Here is a 25133-nt window from a genome sequence, read left to right on the forward strand (position 1 = left end):
ACTTACTCCTTATACCTGAGGCATATTCAGAAATGCAAGCACCCTGAATGCAAAAGTGTCTATACACTCTGCTACAAATTTATACCAAAGCCATGCAATTTATCTTATTACACCTTTCTTCCAATTCCCATAAATATGATTTTCATCTTTTGTGCAACTATAAAGGCTAACGTATATAAAATAGGAAAATAATTGATCTTAACTCAGAATACAGTTGGAGCAAAGTTTGGGAATAATTACAAAATACACTAAACACAACTCTCCACTCCCCTCTGCCAAAAAAGTTATTAAGAATGTCACAAACCAGATCTCATTTTTGGTGGGAAATGTTTTTTAAACTGGCCTCACATCTTATAACTTCTGTGATATTTTTCTTTCACAATCTGCTTATTTACAGGGAAAGCAAATATTCTTCAAAAATATATACATGGTTTTACTAATTAGATATTTTTAATTTTAAAAAGTATTCCAACTCAGATATAGTTTAACCTCTTTTACTATCTGTGGGCAAATGTCATTCCTATCACAAAAAGTAATTGCAAACGTAAAAGAAATAAGTACTAACTTCTTTCCTTAACTTATTAAAAATCAGTAGGTTTTTAATTCTCCAATTAAAGTCGATGTTCTAAAACCAAAGGTTAAAAAAGGGTCACTTGCTGACCAGCCTTGGTACTCATTACAACAGAGTTAAAACTAATTCGCACAGAGTAGCAACAGTAGCCATCTCCCACACACACTCCCACCCATTAACTTTTCCTCCTTCCCTGGGAGAACTGGAATGATCGTAACACAGGCCTAACTACCCTCACCCCAGGAGCAAACACACATCTCCATCACCACCCCGCAGAAAAGAAACGCGGGGGCTGTGGACCAAGAGAGCCGACGCTCCTGTGGGTCACTTCCCCTTTGCAAGTGGGAGAAACAAACAAAGCAGCACCCTAACAGTAACCATCAGAGTAATTTTGAGCCCCCGACTAACGCCTTGGATAAGTTCTGAGCTAAGTCAAAAGCTCTATCGAATAGGTAAATCCCTACCCCCCTCCCCTTAAAACAAATACCCCATCAGGAAGTTTCTCCCAGAAATGAATGCTGACCCCTGACACCTCCTCCAGCCGACAGACGGCTCCCTCCCTCCTGCCTAAAATCCCCACTCCGAAGGGCCTGCCTAAAATCCCCGCTCCGAAGGGAATTGTCTGGACACAATCGCGGGGCGCTGGGGGCTGCACTCCCGACCTCTCAACCCTCCCCCCAAAAGCCTCTGCCTTTTCCCAGCTCGCCCACCTCCCCGCCGTCCCCACTCGCTCCGCACCACTCGGGCAACTTCTGCGGCCAGCCCGGCCAGCCGCCCGCGGCCCCCACCCTGCCCAGCGAGCCCAAGGCGCCCTCGCCCCCCGGCCGCGGCCGCCTCCAGCCCGCGCCTCCGCGCCGCCCGCCCGGGTCCTCGCCCACCCCTCCCCGGGGCCCCCGCCGGCGGCACCGCCCCCGCCGCACCCCACCCCACCCAGCCCGGGACCCCAGTCCGCCCAGCCCCACCCGGGGAGGAAGGCGCCGCGGCCGCGCCGAGGCAGCCGCCGGGCCGGGGCCTCCCAGCCAGGCGCCAATGCGAACAGGGCTTTACCTCAAAGGCGCGGCCGCAAGTGGCGGGTCGGTCCCGGGCGCGGGCGGCGCCCCCCGGTCCGTCAGTCAGCGGCGGCTGGGGCAGCGGCGGCGGCACATCGCACCCGCCGGCGGCCAGAGGAGGAAAGCGAGGCACGCAGGGAGGGAGCGAGCGAGGTAGGGGGGAAGGAACAAGCGAGGGAAATAACGCAGCTCGGACTCGGTCGCCGCACTACTGCCGGTGCGTCCTACCGCCGCCTCTGGCCGGAGAGTCGCCGCCCGGGCCGCGGCTGTCGCCACCAATGCAGCTGGGAATGAATGCACAGCGGCGCCTCGCTTATCCGGAGGTCAAACATCCTTCTGCCTCGGGCATCCGGATCGGCGCCGGACCCGGAAGTGAACGCTTGGAAAAAAAATTAAAAAGGAAAGCGTCTTTCTAGCGGCGGCGGCCACTCGAGCTGCCCGCATCAGCGAAAAGAGCCGAGTAGAGCCGAAGGTTACACCGACTTGCTAGGATTGGTTGGCTCGCCGACCGGAAGAAAGGCAGCACGCTCATTGGCTGGCAAGGCTTATAAAAGCGAAGCCACGCCTTCCTCCCCACCTCCGCACCGGCGGTGAGCGTAGCGAGTAATTGTGGATGCGCGATGTCTTCTTGGGTGAGGCCTTGGGAGGAGACGTTTGGCGAGGTTTGTGGAGAGAGCTGGGAGAAAACGCTCCCATGGTTTGGAGGAGCTACGAAAAGTTCCCCGCTGCTTGAGTGAGCAGGAGCCTAAGGGCGCCATTGTGCCAAGTCGGGGTGCCGAGGCTTTTCCGAGTGTACAGAGCACAGCCCTTCAGGTGCCAAAGAATTTTAGGGCCCGGCCAGAGGGAGTGACCTCGCTGGGTTGACATTTTCCCCCACTTTCTTGTAAATCCAGGGCTGTATCAGGGATTCAGCTACTTAGAAATATAAAGTGTGGCTCACGTTTGCATTCCGTTTGCTGTCTATAGAGAACTTCGTTTGTGAGCTCAGGTAACCCTCTCGACTATATAATGTGGTAGCTATTATCTCGGTTTTTCTAGTGAACCTTCTAAAGTTCCTAGAGGCCCAACATCACTCACGTCATCAAATTGTAGACACAAATTGGAACCGATGTTTTCTGACTCTACTCTCCAGTCCACTCTGCCCACAGAGGGGAGGCAGAAGATTACATTCTTTCTCTTATGGTTGGTTAACTGGGATGAAGATATGTTACTATGGAAGACCTGTATGGAAATCGATCCACCATGAAGGCATTGTAGAAGACTCTGAAACTATCATTTAAAAAAAATTGTGTCTAAAGACCTTTCAAAAGTCAGACATAAAGGTGTGCATGAAGAAAAATCATAGTCTGGTGCTATGTTTAAATTTTTATTTATCAAACATATTTTTATATTTTCAGTACACTTGCTGCGTCAAGGAAGTATTTAGTCTCTTCTCTCTCCCTCTCTCTCTTTCTCTCTCTCTCTCTCTCTCTCTCTCTCACACACACACACACACACACACACGAAAAATTTGAAAGGCTCCAGTGAAACAAATGCACTTTAAAATAATTGAGGATTTATCTCATTCTCCATTTCTACTTTAGCAGACTGATGATAGGGTCGATGTGTAATCTGCAGGGGGTAGTTAGTATGGAAAGATGCCGTTTTTGTAATACAACAGTGCCTTTTTGTAACTCTACTCTCATGCTTTCTCAAACTGAAGGTTATGAAGTGACTGGTATCATCCATCTTAGAGGAAAGTGATAGTAAGGACTGCTTCTGTGTTTACCACACTACGATCTTTCTGTTAGAGACCCAAAAGCAATGAAGATTTGTGCATGCTCAGGATGGAGAATAATTTGCCTAATAAATAAAACATCTCCACTTTTCTGATATATCCCAGGACCCGAAACTAGACAAGAAACAAAGTTAACCCTATCTCACTAAATGGAGAAGAAATGTCTACAATACTGGGAACTCTAACTATTGTCATCAATGACCAACAAACCATTTTATACTCTCCACCTCAAAAACCTCAGTTTAGATCAAGAACACCTCTACTGACCCCTCAAAGTTCTGATAAATGTTTAAGAAATACAAGTTTATAAATAGATCATCAAATCACATTTTTAAATTATATATGGATAGGAATAAATATTTATGTTTTTAAACACCTCAGTAAAGGCTGCTTTTTGTTAAAATTTGACCTAGACGCTCCTATAGATTAAAATCCACAGGTAACCTAGGTAGGAAGCCAATAAAATTTCATGTCATTGTATTAACTTGTAAGGAAAAAACTGGCAATATGAAAACAGCCTGTGTTAAAGAGGGAAAGACCAAATTACTTGCATCTCAATCAAAACTCTTTGTTCTGTAGCGTGATGTCTCAACATAAGCAGACAGATCATAATTTCCATTTGCTATATTGTACATCAGATATAGTTAATTTTTTGTGTCACCCCATATTTCCTAGCATTTGCTACTCTCCAAGTGTTTATATACTATTAATATGTTTTCATGTTTCCCAAAGCAGTATCATATTTTTTATCACCCTGAACTTTATTCTGTTGAATTTATATCTCTATAGATATAAGTAAATATTTGTCCCAACATTTGGGCCTGCAACAACTGTTATGATTACTATGAAAAACAAGATAAAAGCAAAAGAAGCTTTACTAATATATTTCTATTAAAACAAGCGGGGGTGGGAGAGTTACTTCAAAATGACTTCAGTCTAAAACTATCATGAATTCCTTAGGAAAAAAACAATTTATCAAGTGGAAATTTGAAAAGGGAAGAAAAAGAAAGTAAAATTTCTGGGTGCCTTTAATTGCATATCTGAGATAGTGTAAGTGTTCCAATATCTCCCTTACATCTTTTGATTCTTTACTTCTGTTACTATTTCTCTTCTTCTCACCCTTCTGCACACTCACTGTGGTTGCCCAGCCATGCCAACGTACACACATAGACACACCCATACAAACAGAGTGGAGAGACTGTAGGAATAAGATCTTCAATTAGAGCAGGAAAACTATTCCATTTCTTTCTTTCTCCCAGTTGAAATCTTTTTTTTTTAATAAATTTATTTATTTTATTTATTTATTTTTGGCTGCACTGGGTCTTCGTTGCTTTGTGCAGACATTCTCCAGTTGCAGTGCGCAGGCTTCTCATTGTGGTGGGTTCTCTTGTTGCAGAGAACAGGCTCTAGGTGTACAGGCTTCAGTAGTTGTGGCTCGCAGGCTCTAGAGCGCAGGCTCACTAGTTGTGGTGCGCAGGTTTAGTTGCTCCGCGGCATGTGGGATCTTCCCGAACCAGGGCTCAAACCCGTATCCCCTGCATTGGCAGATGAATTCTTAACCACTGCGACACCAGGGAAGCCCTTGAAATTGTACTGCTTACCAAAAAAGAAAAAATGACCAGCTTTACTTTCTGCAAAATATACCTATCAATCTCTCTCTCAAGCAAAGCACTTGTAGGACATGAAAAGAAAGCATTTATCAAAAGAGAAATGTGATAAATACAAGTTTCCAGGGTACCATTAAAGATTATGAGCACTAACACATAGATTTGTGTTATAATCATTTTCCCCTCCACCCCTCATTCATACCATTAAAATACTCTCCTAAGCCAAACTTGTTTTGCACAGATTGGTCAAGAAATACCCTAAGGGCTTCCCTGGTGGCACAGTGGTTGAGAGTCCGCCTGCCAATGCAGGGGACACGGGTTCGTGCCCCGGTCCGGGAAGATCCCACATGCCGCAGAGCGGCTGGGCCCGTGAGCCATGGCTGCTGATCCTGCGCATCCGGAGCCTGTGCTCTGCAACGGGAGAGGCCACAACAGTGAGAGGCCCGCGTACCACAAAAAAAAAAAAAAAAAAGAAATACCCTAAAAATACAAATAAGCACCAAAGACTAATCTACACTCAACTATGTGGCCAATCTGGCTGAGTTAAATACGGGCAGATATTTCCTAACTAACAATGTAACAACCAACATTTGCACAAACTCTGATTTATATGATTCTGTCTGATTCTGACAACAACCTATGAAGTAATATAGCAGCCATTATTATTTTTTCCGTGTTAGGAAAGAGGAAGGATGGTCTCAAAGTGATGAACTGACTTGCCCAAGATGATATAAGCGATAACCTGTTAAATGTCAAATACAAAATTATGTGATTAAAATCTTTACCAAAACTTTTCAAAATAAAAACACAGGAAACATTCATTCACCTGGAGGACAGATGTAATTAGGAAAAAGTAAATGGTCTTATAACTGGAAGTTATATGATAAATAACTGCTAGGGAGGTAATGTACAACATGATGAATACAATTAACACTGCTTTATGTTATATATGAAAGTTAAGAAAGTAAATCCTAAGAGTTCTCATCTCATGGAAAAAAATTTTTTTCTTTTTATTTTGTGTCTATATGAGATGATGGATATTCACTAATCTTATTGTGGTAATCATTTCATGATGTATATGTAAGTCAGATTATTATGCTGTACACATGTTATACAGTGCCCTATGTCAATTATATATCAACAAAACTGGAAGAGAAAAAAATTTTAAGGTACGTGTCCTCAAAAATTTTTATTTTTTTAAACATTAAAAAATAATAATAATAAGAGGAAAAGAAGAAGTAGATAGTCAAGTAGAAACAGGAAGAATGCAAAATGAGACACTGTAACTGGGAGCAAAGCAGCACATTTTACTCAGACTAGGAAAATAACATCTTCCCCAGTCAAGCCTGCAGTCAGGTGAGGCAAAGGAAGGATTCTGGGAGAAAGCCAGTCACAGACAGCAGCTAGGTCAGGTTTGGGGAAAGCTGTCACTTAGCAAGCTTTCCTTCAGATTGTTACATGAGTAAAGCCAGAAAGGGTCAAGACACTGTTTTATACATCCCAGGAAGGACGATTTTAAGTATTCTGTAGTTGGCAAAAATAAAAGTAGAAGAATCACAGAACTTTTCTGAGAGGATTTATCGTATTTTATTATCATAACCTCCAATATTGTATTTTATAATCACATCTTTAAGACTCCTTGTCTTAGCTCAGGCTGACATAAAATATCATAGACTGAGTGGCTTAAACAACAGAAATTTATTTTCTCACAGTTTTGGAGGCTAGAAGTCTGAGATCAGGGTGCTAGCATGGTCATATTCTGGTGTGAGCTCTCTTCCTGGCTTTCTGATGGCCAGCTGCCTTCTCATTGTGTACTCATATGACCTTTCCTCAATGCATGTGATCTCTCTCTCTCTTCCTCTTTCTAAAAGGGCACCAATCCCATCATGACAGCCCCACCCTCATGAGCTCATCTCAACCTAATTATCTCCAAAGGCCTCATCTCAAAATGCTATCACATTAGGGGCTAGGGGGTTAACATATGAAATTTGGGGGGACACAATTCAGTCCACAGCATTCCTCAAAGGAATACTTTTTTTTTTTTTTTGCGGTATGCGGGCCTCTAGCTGTTGTGGCCTCTCCCGTTGCAGAGCACAGGCTCCAGACGCGCAGGATCAGCGGCCATGGCTCACGGGCCCAGCCGCTCGGCAGCATGTCAGATCCTCCCGGACCGGGGCACGAACCCGTGTCCCCTGCATTGGCAGTCGGACTCTCAACCACTGCGCCACCAGGGAAGCCCAGGAATACTTTCTATGTAGAGAGTATGTCATCCATAAATGAAAGAGAAGCTAAAGGTTAGACAGAATAAAAATAAGGAAAGACAATTGTAAATAACATAACATTAAAACCTCATAGAGGAAAAGAATACATCCTAAGAGAAAGAACTTCAATAAAGAAAACTGTTTATAGAGAAAAGCTACAAACACCATGAAAAAGTGTAAAAGTGTCTTGCCAAAAAAAGTGGTTAAATCTCTAAGTAGGCAATTTGATTTTTGGTTTTTTTCCATTAAAAGACCTGAAGTTTGGCTGCTTTTATGAAAGTTTGGCTGTTTGAAAGATGCTGTTTTGTGATAAATGGAAGAGTTGGCTAAAGCTGTGATTTTTTTTTTGGTAATGTTTTCACGAACAGTTTGAATTCTGGATCGTATATGAACCTAAGGTTTAGAGATGGCCATAATCATTGGTCCCTGTTCCATTTTCCTTCCCCTGGTCTCCTTTTGCTTTCCATAATTATATTTTCCAATATCTTCCTCAAGAGCCCATCCTAGCTCATGGGCTACATCTGACCAAGACTGTCTGTCTCATCAGCCCCACCTACAGGAATCATACAGTCCTCTGGCTGAAGAAGCAGAGTGCCAAGTAGGAGCTCTGGATTAGAGTGTAGCCTTCCAACTGTGCCACTCCCCTATCTGTTATTCCTTATAATGGTTTCCCAGTCTATAGCATTGGACTTCTCCTTTGGTTTCCTTTTCTAATTGAAACTGTAGCCTTTCCCAGAACCCCATCCAATATAGAGAAGGTATAAACTTGGTTTGGAAAATTATTCACTAGTCCAAGTTCTGACTAGACCCTAGGTCACTGGCTAAGGTCCTGCTCTGAGGCTCAAACTACTAAACTTCTTCAGATATCACCCACTGACTAGGCTTACTGGATTAGTATATCCTTCTTCCGGATAGTACCACATTGTTGCCAAAGCTCATCTAAGCCATGCCTGAACTTCCTGTGCCCTTTGGACAGTGAACAAAGGACTACCTTGATTGGGGTCAGAATCTGTGTTTAATTATGTTTCTTTAGTCTGTGTCATGTTTGGTCATTCTTGGTCTTAACTTCATCACTCTCTTCACCAAGCAGTACTGCTAAATTCCTGACACATTTTCATCCTCCCACCTGTTTCTATCGTGCTACCAATGCCATATCTGACTGGACAAGATCACAAGGTCAACAAAAGTTAAAACTGATGTGAGAGGATACCTTAGTTAGAACCTCACTTCCGTTTAGTTCTCATTCTACTTCTTCTATAATTAGAATTATACCATTTTTCAGTTTCCTTCTATTTTCCTTCCTTGGACAATTTAAGTAGTCAGAACCTCAGTTGGCTCATATGTAAAATGAACTGGTAATACCTACATCATATAGATATCAGGAAGATTAAATGCAATGATATATCCACTTACCACAGTGTCTAGCATATAGAAAGCACTAAATGTATGTTCATTGTTAGCTACCATGTGACCCCTAAGAACCTTCATTTTCTAATTCAACATGAATGATAATCAATAGTTGAAAATATCAGGTCCCAAGCTGTTCCATAGCTTTAAAAGTCCAAGAATTACGGAACTGGATTAGTGGTTCAGAGCAAATCAGTATTTTAATTTGCTCCAGGCCCTATTTTTCTTTATTTTACCATGTATACTTGGACATTCACGGTGGATTGGCTGTCCAGCATCTGTTTACCCTTTCTTAAGGGCATCCAGATTTCCTTTTGATAAATTTTCTCCATCTCACTGTATTCCTTGACCTGGGGCTCTGGCTTCCTGTAGGTATGGTATGAGGTGGGGAAGAGTGATAGGGGACACATTGCCCAAACAATGCCAAATGGATGCCCTGCCCCTAAATTTGAATCTTGAGCAGAGGGACATGGAATCTGAAAACAGTTGGAATTGCATTCCATCCAAGAGCAGCATTCTGACCCTACAGTTTCTGCTCTAGGACAGTGGCTATGATCTTACTTCCCAGCCTTTGGAGCATTTTGGATTCTGCCCAAACCTGGACCTCCAGCTTCCTGTTAACTCTGTTAGACCACCCTTATCACCCCCCCATCCCACCCCCCGCCACACACACACACAATGCCTTTCACTCAATTCTGTTTTGCTTGCATTAGCAGAGCAAGTTTCTATCGTTTGCAACTGGAGAATCCGGACCACTAAGCTTTCATTCCTGGCTTTTGGTTCAGCTCACCCCTGTCTCTCCTATTTGTATTCTTTCTTTTGTGGCCTGGCTCTGTGTCCACGTGAACACTTGAATTCCAAACTGTAGTTCAGTCCCGCTTCATGTCTTTGGCTTCGCCCTAGTATAATCTCTGACTATCTTACTGTTGTTGCGAGACTGCCTGGCTTCAGGTTTGTATTCTCCTAATTGACAGAGCTGGCCACACCCTGTCAAAGCTTTGTATTTCACCTCTACCTAAGCTTCTGGCTGAAACCCTGCCAATTGCAGACCTAACCCTCTAGACTGTGACTTAATGCTTTGTTTTCTCCCAGCTTGGGTGACTTGATATTAACTAAGAATAAACTTCAACCAAATGCCAGTACTTGCTACTCTCTAGAACTGTTACTCTGTTACATAGTAGTATGTATTTGTCAATTTATATTCATGACAATGAAAGCCAGTGTCATCCTGTATCTCATTGCCTTTCCGTATATTACCTCTGCTCTTCTGATTTGGACTCGTATCAGCAAAGAGATATCAACTTGGTCTCTTTACAGTGGAATAAATTCTGTAGTCTAAAATTACTATAGCTATTTGAGTACTTAGTGATGGGGTACCCCTTGTTTTTACAAGCTATCTAATCAACTTAATCCTGGTTTTGGAATACTAAAGAGAATCTAGTTGTGGAGTGTTTGGACTCCAAACCAAAGCTACCGTCTTCAGCTTCCTCCTGCATGCCTTTAAACCAGACATTGATATCTCACTTGAAATTTATAAGTGGTGTCGAAAAGGCAACAGAGTCATGATCAAGGTTTCAAAAAAGAAAATAGAATCTGGCTTTAGGATTCATTTCCAGATATCAGAAAAACCCAATTGTATGTGATTGTTATAATAAATGTTAATTATTACTGAACTCAATAGGCTAAAACATTGTCCAAAGAAATAGAAATAATTATCTGGCAGATATTGGAGTGATGACTGGTAAATAGAGGAAAAGAATGATGATTTTATCCTGTACATGTAAAATGATTTTTTAAAAGATTGTAATTCCAAGGGACTTTAAAATATAGTAAATTGACTATATATCCCTCATAGGTTATATCCTAAGGACAAAAAAAAAAAAAAACAACGCAAAAAGTTTTCTTTTTTTTTTAACCTTTCAGTAATCATATTGTTGGTGGTAGTCTTGTTGTTTTTCTGAGAGTTATATGTGTAATGTGGGATAAAGCAAAATAATTATGGAATCTTATTCTACCATCCCTGATGTTGATACAGATGAAAGAAGAGACCAACTAAACAGCCAATAATCCTGAATTTGGATGGGAAATATCATCATGAACTCACAGGAATCTTATATAGATATGTCTTAGCTCCGTCCATTGAAAAGGTGCAGAAACAAGCCCAATTCAGTTGCAATGATTACCTTTAGTCCCCACACTTTACAAATAACAGAGCCTTTGGAAAAGAGACAAGCAGAAAACAGCACAATATTAGCTTCCTATTCCTGTGTAACAAATTACCACAAATTTAGTGGTTTAAAACAAACAAATTTATTATCTTACAGGTCTGGACATCAGAAGTCCAAAAGGGTTCTCACTGAGCTGAAATTTTTTTGTTGGCAGGGCTATGTTCCTTCTGGAGGCTTTAGGGGCGAATTCATTTCCTCATGTTTTCCAGATTCCAGAAGCTTCCTGCATTCCCTGTCTCATGGCCACTTTCCACCTTCAAATCCATCATCACATAACACCAAATTCTGCTTCCATCATCACATCTCCTCTGATTCTCTCCTGCCTTCCTCTCTCAGTGATTGCATTGAGTTCTCCGGCATAATCCGGGATAATCTCCTGGTCTCAAAATCCTTAACTTAATCTTAATGCAAACCCCTTTTGCTATGTGAGATAATATACTCATAGGTTTGGGGAATTAGGGTGTGGACATGTTTGGGAGGACAATTATTCTGCCTACCACAGGCACCAAGTCAAATAGAAGGATTTGAGTTCTTTTTAAGGAGGTAGAGCCTAACCCCAGTTGCCAAGACAAGGACCCACTTACAAATGTCACTGTTAGTATAATTTTATCAGTATTGCCTACAAGCCTTACATAATAATAAATAGGATAGACTGAAACTAACAACTACTGAGTGCCTGAATAAAGAGTGTCAGGCACGTTCTAAAAACCATCCTTTTGTTGTAGGTAAGTGTCCTTTTCTCCTTTTCGTAGTTGAGAAATTAAGACTCAGAGTTTAAGCAACGTTCTGATCACTCAGCTAGTGAATGGCAGAGCTAAAATTTCAATACAGACCTCTAGACTGAACCTGTTTAGGCAAAGAAAGAAAGAAGAAGGAGGGAAGGAGGAAGGGAAAGAGGAAGGGAGAAAGAAAGGGGGGAAAAAGGAGGATCCTAAATTAGTGATTTATACCAAGCTGAACTAGAGCAACTATAAGTATTCATATGAAAGAGGGCTGGAAAAAAAAGGACAGGCTGAAGAAAAACCAAGACCTCTTTCTAAGCACAGCTTCAAGGATTTTAGCACTCACAGAAAACAGCACCAGTCAGAGAATTACTATGGTCTGTAGTCAAATACATCTTAATCAACTCTTATTCCAAATGTCAAGTCCCAATGAGTGAAAGGATCATTAAACCAAAGAGCCAATATTTACCTGCGTACAATTGGCTTCGTTATGTATATAGGTCTTTTCAGCCATGTAAGTACACAAATAGTTATTAATAATTATTTTTAGTAAACATTCTCCAACTGTTAACTGCTAACAATTCTATACCCCAGGCATTCTTTTCAACTAGTTTATCCTTGAGGACTCAATAGCAAGTTACATTGTTTGAAATTAAGTAGTATCTGTTCTAACATGTCCAGATTAGGCTTAGCTTTGATAAGAGGATGTCCATCTAATTAATAGGTCTGCCATTAATTAGCAAGAGAGACGTGTTTGAGAGTATAACTTTAAGCTGCTTGTTGCGTGATACTGAAAATTCATCTTAAAAAATATTTTTGGAGGATTTGCTAAAAAATATGCAGTCCAATTGCAACAGATACTCTCAAATTTATCACTGGATTTAGTCAGGTGTATCTGGCCCGCATTCTTTTGTGTCTCTTCTACTGCCCCCCAAAACACACCTTCATAGACTTGCTTTACCAAACTCTTCCTTTCTGTCGTGATATTGCTTTCATTGAGGGACATTCTAAGAAACAACCCTATGAAACTCATTATAGTAATTACTGTAGGAATACTTTAATGATAATATTTACTATATCATATCATATCTTTTACATGAGGACCCAAGAAATAAATTCCTTTTATGTTACAATACCAGGAAGAGATATGGTTCTTTTAAACAGCTGGTTTGTTTTCATCTTACAGATGTCATAAATCAATTAACTCATATTTACTTCCAGCGCTGATTTCTAGGAAGCCTAGAGCCAACTTTTTAGCCTATTTCTAGGTAGTCCACATACCTTTCGACATGCACGTTGGGAACCAACTCTGGGATAATCTTATTTCATACATTATTTCCCCCTTTTACTTTTATATTGTTATATACTGTAAGTAGTTTTGTAAACTGCCTTGGCTCCTTTAATAATGAAACTGAATACAGAAAATATGTGAAAAAATTAAGATTCTGCTTGTCTATTTATTTAGCATATTGCATGAACATTGTTAGTATTTTTCCAAATTTGGAGAGTATATTTGGGTTATTGTGACCTAAATGTGGCACTCCTGAATCTCATACCAGGGGTTCCTGAGGGGCAACTTGAAGAGAAATGTATTCATCTTCTGGAGCAGACAAAACTGAGGTACAACAAGACTGAAATGACTGTAAATTAGGAGTAAAGTGTTATTAAATTAAGGTATTTTACTCAAAGAAAAAAATGGTATCTTAAAATATAAGCCCAAACAAAGAAGCAAGAACAGGCAATCATTTGCATATGAAGCTGCTTTCCACATGTGTATTCTATATATATATTATTCCAAAATGTGTAGTAACAGGGACTTACTTATTTAGTGATGGTTAATGATTCTCCCAATTAATTGTCAACTGAACCATCGCTAGTAATTCAAAAAATGTTTCAAGTAGCAAATAGCTGTCAACTCATTACACATTGAACAAATATAATAATATTAGCAATGATACTACTGAACATTTATTGAATGCTTACTATATACCATATACTCATCTCATTTAATTTTCAGAACCCCAGGCATTTTCATTAAGTCCATTTTACAAATGAGAAATGTAAAGGAAAGCCACTGGGGGATTTAACAAGGAGCTTGGCATTATTTGATTTACATCTGAAGAAGGTCTCTCTGCCTGCTATGAAGAGGTTAGGCTGAAAGGGCAACCATTAAGGAAGCTTTTTTTTTTTTGCGGTACGCGGGCCTCTCACTGTTGTGGCCTCTCCCGTTGCGGAGCACAGGCTCCGGACGCGCAGGCTCAGCGGCCATGGCTCATGGGCCCAGCCACTCCGCAGCATGTGGGATCTTCCCGGACCGGGGCATGAACCCGTGTCCCCTGCATCGGCAGGCAGACTCTCACCCACTGTGCCACCAGGGAAGCCCCAAGGAAGCAATTTTAACAGTACAGACACAACATGATGACTAGGAGCAGAGAAGTAGTAATGGAGGTGCAGAGAGGTGTGAGATTCAGAATATAGGTTAATTAATATAGGTGTGTGAGTGTTATGGTACACAATTTTCTTTCTCAAAGACTAGCTTTCAGTAGGCTAAATGAAGGTTATCAAATGGCAAATGAGCAGAATTTAGCGTTACCCTATCCTTCCAGTCCATGGCCAGAGCCTTTTGTTTGGTGATTTGATGCTGCCGAGGGAGGCTGCCTTCCAACAAAGGGGTGTGATCTCGTTGTGGGGAGAGCTGGAGAAAATTGCCACGTTTTTCTTTGTGTTCCCTTTTGGTGAATGCCATGTCAGTTCTCTTTTGAGCAGATCATCGAACACTCTGTGTTGAGAAACAAGAGGGAACAGATGTTAGGGAGCCAAAAACTTAGAAGTAAATTAAAACCTCTTAGTTATTTCTTGATTTTCCCCTTCTATATGCCTTCCCCTACTTAGTACAGATTTTCCACATGTAAAGTAAATAAAGCTTCAGGGATTCTAACAACCTGGAAAGTCTCAAGTAAAAATGTGAGAACAGCTTAAATCTTTGTCAGGTCTCAAGCCTAAGAAACGTGACTAAAATCAATCTATTGTGAGTTACCAAATTTTCAGCTCCTGAAAAACAAAATGTGTTTCAAATGACCTAGCATGATGAGGTAGACATTCCAGTTCCACCAAAGAGCTAATTCTTACCCTCTTTTTGCCTCAAACATATTTTCTCCCTTTATGATATCTTCATTGTAGTCTCACTAATGTGAGTTTCCCAGATGTCTCTCTACTGTCTGCAAGTAGATTGTGTGTTTTACGGACTCTCTAATGAGGCATGAGACTGCCGCCACACCATTGGGCAAGACTGGACAAGATCCAGGGTGGGATGGACAGTCATAAAGGGTGTCACTGTGAGTTTGTAGCTATCTACATTATAAATGTGTGCATATGTGTATAATATATTGATAATATGCCTTTGGGTAATATATAATTGACATAACATGTGTTAAGTAGTGTATATAATATGTAAATACGTTTAGGTACATGATATACAACAGAAAGATAAGTAGTTGTTTTGTATATTATCCATCCACCCCTACTATTATAGCTCACAGACACTTTTAGTGACATTGGCTCTGTGTCACCTCATATGAGCAAACAATTTCAACCACAATGAACTCCAAAACACTTCTGGACCCACAACCTTTGCAGAGTAAAGTTTTGTTGATCTCTGGTGAAATAAATGGCTCTTTTTCACCTTGAATTCTATCTCTTTTTTGAAATTGTAGACTTCTAGATCACGTTGAAGCAGATCCTGAAGAGTGTCATGTGCTCTCAGACTGGATTATGAAGACTGGCTTGGTAAAGTTACTGGGAGTAAAGCACAGGAAGCAAAGGGTACCTCTGTCGTTGGAAGCTAAAACAGATCTAAGTGTGCTGAAGCTAATTCCATTTTAATCCCACTTCTAGACCCCGAGCTAATTCCAAAATCATTCTTTGGTTCTAATAATCTTCATTGTGGGTCTTTTTGCCTACATTAGAACAAAGTTTCTTGGATAATTTCTCCCTGGCCTCTTTTTTTTACCTTCCCTACTCTCCAACCAGACCCACCTCAATATACACACAAACCCCCCAATTAACTAGAAAAATATGAATTGCTAAGGGGACTCTTGAATAAAGCTAGCTCTCCAAATATCTTCAAGGTTAAGAGTGAGAGCAACTTCCTGCACTTACTGATTCCTAGATATCACCTTTCTTATTTTATCTTCCAGATCTTATAATATTTTCATTTTTTAAAAAAACACCTTAATTAAATCACCTATGTTTGAAATACCTAGAGTGGTTTCTCATTCCCTGACTGCGTACAGACAGATAGAGGTCTAAAGCAGCACTTGAGATGAAAGCAACCCCCTGGGGCTAAACTGACATTCAAAATTGGCTCTCTCTCTCTCTGTCTCTTTCTCTCTCTCTCTCTCCCCGGGTGCTTGGGACAACTTGACCCATTATTGGTGCAGCAGTTCATGCTCTCCACCCTTCTCAAACCTAGATTTCCCCTTCCAGACCAACCAGCCTGTGTGCCAAACTTAGTGCACTTTTCCTTCTGAAACATGACATAGTGGAAGGTATTCTAAAGTTAGAGATAGAGGGTATAAGTTTATCAGTTCCACAACTGGTGTGTAACCTTGAAAAAAGATACTAAATCCATTTGCTCCTCAGTTACCACACCTATAAAATGAGAATAATAATGAAACCCACTTTCTAAGATTGTTGTTAAAGTTCAAATGACACCAACTGTGCTGAGAGCTCTGTAGACTGTACAAGACTACATGCAAGAATTTTATTATACTTTTCTAGGTTATAACTCGCTATCAGACAGACTTTCTGGATATAATTTCCATCTAACAGTGGCCTAATGATTACTGTGGTAAACTAGTTAAGAAGTTACTATAAGATGGGTAGGACCTTCCTCAGTTCCTCCTCAAAATCACAAATGAAGAAGCCACTTTCTCCACCAGTATGAGTTAACTCCAGTGGTATGCTAGTAAATGTTTAACAACTGGCTCTCTGGGGAGGAGAGTTATGGATTGTAGAATCTGCTAATTTCCATAAAGTAAATATTCCCACCATGGCCAATTTCAAGCTACCAGTGCGACATCAGCCATCTTACAAAAATTCCTCATTATTTAACAGTTGGCTGTCCACCACACCACTGTTTCAGTCTGCCTCATTACCATAATAAGGGTATTTCTTGGTGTTAATATAGGTTATAGGAAAAAGTTCTGGATATTGATGTTGGTCAAGATTAGTTTTTTTCCTTTACTCTTTTTCAGTTAGGGATCACAAAATCATCCTTCCTTTAATAATATCCTTTTATAACAAAAATCCTGAAAATAAAGCCCTAGTTTTACTTTTCTAATTAGTGAAATTGTTCTCTGCTGGTGAGGATACCATTTAATTGTAATTTAATTAACTCTCAAGAGTTTAAAGGCTATGGAGTATATTTTGGAAAGATTAAGAGGTAATACAATGACTGTTAAAAGTTCAAATAGTAATAGAATTTATAAAACCTATAAAATTAATACAACTACAAAATATCTAATATTAATATATATTTTAAAATATTAACCAAGTTCTCTGCATTTTGTGTATTAAAACATCCCTTTGCATTTGCTTTGTCTTTCATGGGCTGACAATTCTCTATGGTTGCTGTCATAACAAGATGATCACCGTGGAGAGATTGTATTGGCAACATGCCCACCACTCCAGTTACATACATGCTTCAGAGAATTGATCTGGTTTCCACTGACTCTTGGAGGTGGGAGTGCCCAAGGAATTCTTGCTGACTCAGACCATGTCCAAATTGAAGGGCTTTTAGGCGTGTAATTTCTGGTCTGCTTATGGGTTTGAATTAACTCCACTGCATTCTTACACATTAATTTAATCTTGCTGTCAACGGTGGTCTTAGGATCCTTATTGCCACCATAGACCTACCCCAGATTAGACTTAAACCCTTAAGTAAGTTTCTATAGGCTAGAGATGAATGAGACCAGCACCTCAGGACTAAGCCCAAGTGAAAATTGTTACCACATCGTGGTGAAAACCATACTGACATACAAAGCCATTTATTTGGCATAGTGTCGGGCATAAGCTTATCTATTTGTGGTCTGAGCAGTTCTGTATATTCATCTTCTGGAGCAAAAAAGAATGTTAGCACAAATGGATATTTTAATCTATTCCCTTTCAGCTCTCTTCCTACCCAAACTAAAGGGGACAACAGAAGATAAAGTATCTTATAAAGCATCACACTAAAAATTCATGTTTGAAAGCCGCTTATAGGAAGACTCTTGAAAATGTGCTAAAAGGAGCTTTGGACAGGTGATATTTTGTATATCTTGGAATGATTTATATTATACATTCCTTACAATGACCTTATTTATTATAAAAGGATAAAATTGGCAGTGTAGAGAACTTAATGTCCCAGTGGATTACATCATGACTTGGTTCAGGACAAAAATGGAATGTAAAAAAAAAAAAAAGGAATATAGCTGAAGTATAGGCTATGTTCGCCTTATAATTTATACTTTAATTAAAAATTTTATTTTCTGGAAAAGAACACAAAACTTGAATATAATGGGAGATTACTCCTTGTAAATTAAAAATATTTGGAGGAACTTAAATTTATATAGGAATTTTCCCTTCAAAAACACCTCAAAAAATTGGCAGTCACTGACATTGGAAATGATATCAACTAATTTCCAAATAATATATTAAATTTCAGAGGCATCAAAGGACACTTTCAGAAGAGCATGAATTCCCCTAAAGCTTAGGGGTAGTGATGAATATCCTAATTACCTAGAGGAATCCCTTGTGGATAGATCGTCTATGTAAAATTATCTCAAATTATTTTATTCTGTCCATGTTTTTCAGCATCTGAAATTAGACCAATAACTAATAACCCTTTTAAAGCATACTCATCTCTATCCCACCTTGTCCTCAAAAGTACCCTCCTCACTCTAATCCCTGGCAACCAGTACTCTTTCCCCCACTTCTAAAAGTTTGTTATTTCAAAAGTGTTATATAAATGGAATCATACAGTATGTAAATTTCAGGATGGGCTCTTTTTTTTTAAGGCAAACATAAGTTTGATATGGAAAACTTCATACCGAGAATTTACAGCACATTACCATTCCCACTAGAGATAAAACATTCATTGAATAGATGCTTCAGGAGGTTAATTGACAGGCCTAGGAATGAACACCTGGGAAAGCACCAAGGAGCCAGGAACCATCTGACACACTGAATAGTGTCCCCTTCTCTTTGCTCAAGGGTCCTAACTAGAAAAACACCCTTTTGGAATGCTCTACCTTGTGACTGCTTCCTAAAATACCAGTACTCAGCAGAATTACCCATTAAACAATTCGCTGAGGCCTTCCCTACAGCCCCCTCCAATAAGGAGACTCAAGACCACTGCCATGGATAGCAGGAACACGTGTGTGGAAGGGGGAGGAGGTACCACAGATATCCTTAAGGTTCACAGCCATTTTGATTAGCAAATGAGCCAGGCTTGGTCACCATCTCATCCCTTGGTAAAGGAACATGGGTTAGGATAAAACTGTTTCTAAATATTATAGGTTTCAGTTTTTCACTGGATGAGAAATTAACAATGACCCCCATCTTCTGAGGATTTAAAGTAATTTAACCCATTGCAGGGATAAACCCAAAGAGTGTGAGATGTCAGTGTGCTTGGGAAAAGGCTAGGCGCTCTAGTTTCTAATTTTTTTAAAACAGTGGCATTTGAACTTGGATGGGTAAAACTTCAGGTTCCGTGATGCCAGCTTCTGATTGAAATGTGTCCCATGAGAAAAATAGAGGAACCAGAGTTATCTATTGAGACTAAAGGTTAGAAGTCTCTTTGAGAACATTTTAGAATAGTGCATATTTCTCTTTAACACTCTTCTCTTCTTTCAAATTATCAAATGTCTTCACCTGAATTTTGATACGTTAGTCACCACACAAAAAGAAGTGATTTATATAGAAAAGGCAAGAGTGGAGACCTTTCTAGCATTGCCAATTAACAGGCACCCTCTGGCCTGCACTGGGTTCACATCCTGGAAAGTCCTCACAGGTGCGTGTGCTGAGCCGCTTCAGCCTCCACATAAGAAGTCTGTGTTGACCAGAGCAGAACGTCGCTCCCAGCAAGGAAAAGCCTGGATTCCTGAGCTGCCTCTTGCTCCACAGCAGGATTAAAGATGTGTGGTTTCCAAGGAGATACTTGAGTAAATTCTAAGGTAACTTGCTGGCCCTTCTGATCCATGTTGTCATACTAGGAAAAAAGGAATCTGAGCAGCACAATCTCTGCGTTCTTGAAGTTTATTTTCAACAGGCTGGTCCAGGCCATCTTGCTGCTGTCTGCTATTGTTTGGTCAGGACAGTTGGTTCCGGGTCCGTTCTCTTCTCTTTACAGGCCCATAGGCCAACCAGTACTGGGCTTTTCCATCACTGGTCACTTTTGAGATCTCAGGAAAGGGAGCGGCCATGTTCTCTACTCACGGCCCACTGGGGTGGGCTTTTTTTTTGCTCAACATAATTTCTTGGTGCTTCATCCAAGTTGTTGCATCTATCAGTAGTCCTTTTTTTTTTTTTAAGATACAAAGAAAATATTTTTATTTCTGTAACAAATATTCTAAAAAATGATGACATAATAAAATGAACAGAGTTGAAGTGGTCAAGACACAACAAGGTATGAAATGCTATTTATGATTAATCATTTTGTTTCATCCAACCTCCCATTGATTATTTTAGAGAGCATCTCTGGTATATTTCTGACTGAATCTTAAGCATGATGTATCCAGGTAATTCAATTGTGAAATCTTCGAAAGAATAGTTCCTTCCATTAGTACTCATTAACTCTTTTTTTGTTTTTGTGCGGTACGCGGGCCTCTCACTGTTGTGGCCTCTCCCGTTGCGGAGCACAGGCTCCGGACGCGCAGGCTCAGTGGCCATGGCTCACGCGCCCAGCCGCTTCGCGGCATAGTGGGATCTTCCCGGACCTGGGCATGAACCCGTGTCCCCTGCTTTGGCAGGCGGACTCTCAACCACTGCGCCACCAGGGAAGCCCAGTACTCATTAACTCTTTTTTTCTTTTTCTACTTTTTCTCTGGACTAGCAATTGCTGTGCTGGTGCGTGTTCTTCCTCAGAAAGCGGTTCTTCCTTAATGTGTTTCTTCTTCTCCTCCTCCTCCCCCTCCCCCTCCCCCACCTCTTCCTTCACCTCCTTCTCCTTCCTCACAGATATCTCCTGTTTTTCCACCACTTGTACTCCTTCTTCTTCTCCTTCTACTACTACTTCTTCTTCTTCAACTTTAATTTTAACCTAATAGTCCATTTCTTTTTATTGCTAAGTAGTATTGCATGCTATATATTTACCACAGTTTATTTAACCACTCGTCTATTGAAAGACATCTGAGCTGCTTCCAGTTTGTAGCTATTATGAATAAAGCTGCTATGAACATTAAGTACAGGTTTTTGTGCGATTGAGTTTTCATTTTTCTGATAGAAACACTCAGGAATGCAATTGCTAGGTCGTATGGTAGTTAGATGTTTAATTTTTTAAGGAACTACCAAACTGTTTTGCAGAGTGGCTGAAATATTTTACATTTCCATCAGCAATGTATGAGTGATTCAGTTTCTTCACATCCTCACCCACATTTGGTGTTGTTACTATTTTTTATTTTAGCACTTCTGAGAGGTGTGTAGTGTTATCTCATTATTGTTTTAAAGTGTATTTCCCTAAAAACTAATGATGTTAAACATCTTTTCATGTGATTACTTGCCATCCATATACTTTCTTTGGTGAAATATCTGTTCATGTCTTTTGTCTACTTTCTAACTGGATTGTTTGGTTTTTTACTATTGAGTTTTGAGGGTTCTTTATATATTGTAGATAACAGTCTTTTGTCAGATAAGTGGTTTGCAAACATTTCCTCCCAGTCTCCACAGTCTTCTCATTTTCTTAACTGGGTCTTTCTCTGAACAAATTTTTAGATTTTGATGAAGTCTAATTTATCAAATTTTCCTTGTATGGAAAATGCTTTGGTGTCATGTTTAAGAAGTCTTTGCCTAGCTTGAGATCCTAAAGGTTTTTTGTTATTTTCTTCTAAAAGTTTTGGGGGGTTCCCTGGCAGTCCAGTGGTTAGGACTCAGTGCTTTCACTGCTGTGACCCGGGTTCAATCCCTGGTCGGGGAACTAAGATCCCACAGACTGTGAGGCACGGCCAAAAATAAATAACTTATTTTTTAAAAAAGATTTACAGTTTCACATTTTACATTTAAGCCATGATTCATTTTGAGTGAGTTTTTGTATAGGTATTAGGTTTGAGTTTTTTGTTTTGTTTTGTTTTACTTATTCAATTGCTTGTTCAACTGTTCCAGCATTATCTGTCAAAGTCTACCGTTCCTCCTTTGATTTATTTTTGCCCCTTTGTCAAAAACCAGTTGAGCATATTTGTGCAGGTGTATTTCTGGGTTTTTTTCTTCTGTTCCATTGACTTATTGTGTATCCCGCTGCCAATACCACGTTCTTGATCACTGCAGCTATATAACAAGCCTTAATACCAGGAAGAGTAATTCTTCCCACTTTATTATTCTTTGTAATGATTTTTAAAGCTATTCTAGGGTCTATGATTTTCCATATAAAATTTTAAATAAGCTCATCTATGACTACAAAAATTCTTGCTGGAATTTTGGTACAAATTGTATTTACCCTACAGATGAATTTGAGGAAAATTGACACGTTTACTCAATTGAGCCTTCCAATCTATGAATATGGTATTTCCCTCCATTCAGTTAGGTTTTCTTTGATTTCCTCCATCGGTGTTTTATAATTTTCAGCATACATATTCTGTACATACTTTTTAAGTGTAAATCTAAGTATTTAATTTTCTTTGGAGAAATTATAAATTGTTTTGTGTTTTAAATTGTGATTTCAGCATGTTCATTTTTGTATGTAGAAATGTGATTGGTTTTTGTGTATTGCTCTTGAACCATGTTGTTGAACTCCTTTACTAGTGCTAGGAATTTGTGGGTTTTATTTTGTAGATTTCTTGGTATTTTCAGTGTAGACAGTCATGTCATCTGACATTAGAGATTGTTTTATTTCTTCCTTTCCAAACTATATGACTTCTATTTATTTATTTTGCCTTATCACAGTGGTTAGAGCTTCCAGTAATATGTTGATTAAAATGGTGAGAGTAGACCTCCTTGCCTTAATCTCTGTCTTCCACCATTAAGTATGATATTAGTTGCAGGCTTTTTATATGCTCTTTACCAAATTGTGTTATTTATCTTCTACTCCTAATTTGCTGAGAGTTTTCATCATAAACAGGTATTGAATTTTGCAGCCAAAAGCATTTCTTCATCAATTGAAATCATATTATGAATTTTGTTGTCGATACAGTAGATTACACTGATTGATTTTTGAATATTTAACTAAGCTTGCATACCTGGAATAAATGCCACTGGTCATGGTATAATTTTTTAACACATTGTTGAAGTTGGTTTGCTAATATTTTGTTGAGGATTTTTGTTGAGAATCTATGTTCATGAGAAATATGGGTCTAAACATTTGTTGTTTGTTTTTTGGTGCTGCCTTTGTCTGGTTTTAGCATCCGGGTAATACTGACCTCATAAAATATGTTGGGAAGTGTCCTTATCTCTTCCATTATCTGGAAGAGAGTGTGTACAATTGGTGTTAATTCATCTTTAAAAGAAGTACCACTACTGCCGTTTCCCACCCCCACCTCCACCTGCTGCCTTGATGTTTCTGGGTGAGGGAGGAGAGTCTCAGGCCTGTGAGAACAAAGAGGCTTCCCAGACCATGCATGCTACTGTTCTAGGTCTCTCTTGCTACTTCTGCCTGCCTACCTTGGTATCTCTCAATGGAAAATGGGAGTCTCAGGCCCGGCAGAGAAGGAGAGTAGCTCCCCTGGTCACTTATTTCTGTCAGTGTTCCCAATACGTCTCACTAGCTGGTGATGTCAGGTTCATGTGGTATTGTCAGAGGGAGTCTGGGAAAGGAATGAGCCTACCTGGGCTGTCTTCTATTGCTAGGTTGAAAGTCAAGGAACTGTGGGTCTGGGTGGCCTTCCTTTGTTGGGTAGGGGGATTCTATTATTCCTACAATTATATTGTTCTGACAATCTTAGGGTCGCAAACCACCTTGCATTCTTCTAAACACACTTCACATTTCTCCTTTGGTTGTCTCTTGCACCATTTCCAGGGTTTATATTTGTACTTAGCAGGGAGGAGCGAGAAAAACAGGTCTACACCATCCTACCCTGTTTGGAAGTGACCTTCATTTTTAATCATAGATGCACAAGGACTGACTCAGTCCCAGAAGGTCTTGAATTACTTGAATTCTACATAAGCAGACAAGGATTTAATATGAAGATGAGGAAGAAGAGGAGACAGAGCCATTCATCATTGGAATTGACCTCAAGCTGATACAGCACAAATGAGCAAAGAGGCAAAAAACAACAATGAAACAGGGAACAAAGGTCTTTCCTTTGTAATAGGTGCTGGCCAGCTTGTCTTTTCTTGGTATTTATCTCTCTGCTTCATATTTTGAATGTAAAGCAAAGTTTTCTATATCTAACATTTAATTATATGGATTGTGAAAAATTTGTGAAAGTTGGAGAGCAACTGTACTGTCAATCAGAGTCAAAAGGAAGTTTAGCTCAAACTATTGGACAAGCAAAGAACAGTTTATCATTCATCAGTCATAGATTGAATGAGACATCAAGGTGGTAATTAGCAATAACATGTTTGTTTCTTATCTTGCTACCTTATCTTCCTTTTTTTCTTTTTAATCATTTGTAGAAAATACATGTTGCTTCCTTAGGAAGCATTACATGAATTTATTTCCTACCTTGAAGAGAAAGTATTTTGATTCCATACGCTCATTATTGGTCAACTTCTGCCTGTGAAAGTGAAATCAGATACTGTTCTTTGAAACTCCTTATTGAAATTTCCTTAAATAGGCCAACATTTGATGTTATTAAAGAGAGCAGTACATCCTTTGGCTGAAGTGGATTGCATTGAAATAACAGGGAAAATGATTTTAGACATAACTTGTGTCCAGTGGTTCTTATTTTTGAAACAAGTCCAATTACTATATCATTAATAATTTTTAAACTTTTTATCAGTATGTTTTAACTCACTTTTGAGAATGATCCACTCACTTCAGGGTAGGTGCTCCCCTTTGCAAAGAATGACGTAACAGAGGGAAATGACTATGGTAAACTTCGCAAAGTTATACTGCACAGATAATCGTTATAATACCCAATTCAATGTGATGCTAGTGTAAGAAGTGCTCAAGGTAGAATCATAACCATATACCAGGTATTACTCCCAACACTATCAAGAAGCAAATCTAAATCGTTTCAAAAGCCAACCAAATTTTAAGTAATAGTCACTGGAGAGTATTATACTACTCTTAAGAAAGCTTATAATAGCATCTGTATTCTGACTCTAAAAATAGCACTCTTCCACTCAGAAAATACTAGCAGCAGTAGCAGAAGCAGCACCAG

General features: G+C 39.7%; 1 protein-coding gene across 11 annotated transcripts in view; it reads right to left on the minus strand.

Annotated features, from left to right (window-relative positions):
• The window catches only part of CSNK1G3 (casein kinase 1 gamma 3), a 141297-nt gene extending 139215 nt beyond the window's left edge, over positions 1-2082 (minus strand). For 3 of the 11 annotated variants that reach the window (XR_004349113.1, XR_004349112.1, XM_032626108.1), the window contains exon 1: positions 1619-2013. The gene's annotated coding sequence lies outside the window, so the exon portion shown is untranslated. Of the gene's footprint in view, positions 1-1618 lie in introns of all 11 variants that reach the window. The other 8 variants (XR_004349119.1, XR_004349117.1, XR_004349118.1 and 5 more) reach the window with 8 other exon arrangements.
• Between the last annotated feature and the right edge of the window lie 23051 nt (positions 2083-25133).

The sequence above is a fragment of the Phocoena sinus genome, chromosome 3 (genome assembly GCF_008692025.1).
Source record: "Phocoena sinus isolate mPhoSin1 chromosome 3, mPhoSin1.pri, whole genome shotgun sequence".
In the NCBI taxonomy this organism is placed as follows: Eukaryota; Metazoa; Chordata; class Mammalia; order Artiodactyla; family Phocoenidae; genus Phocoena; species Phocoena sinus.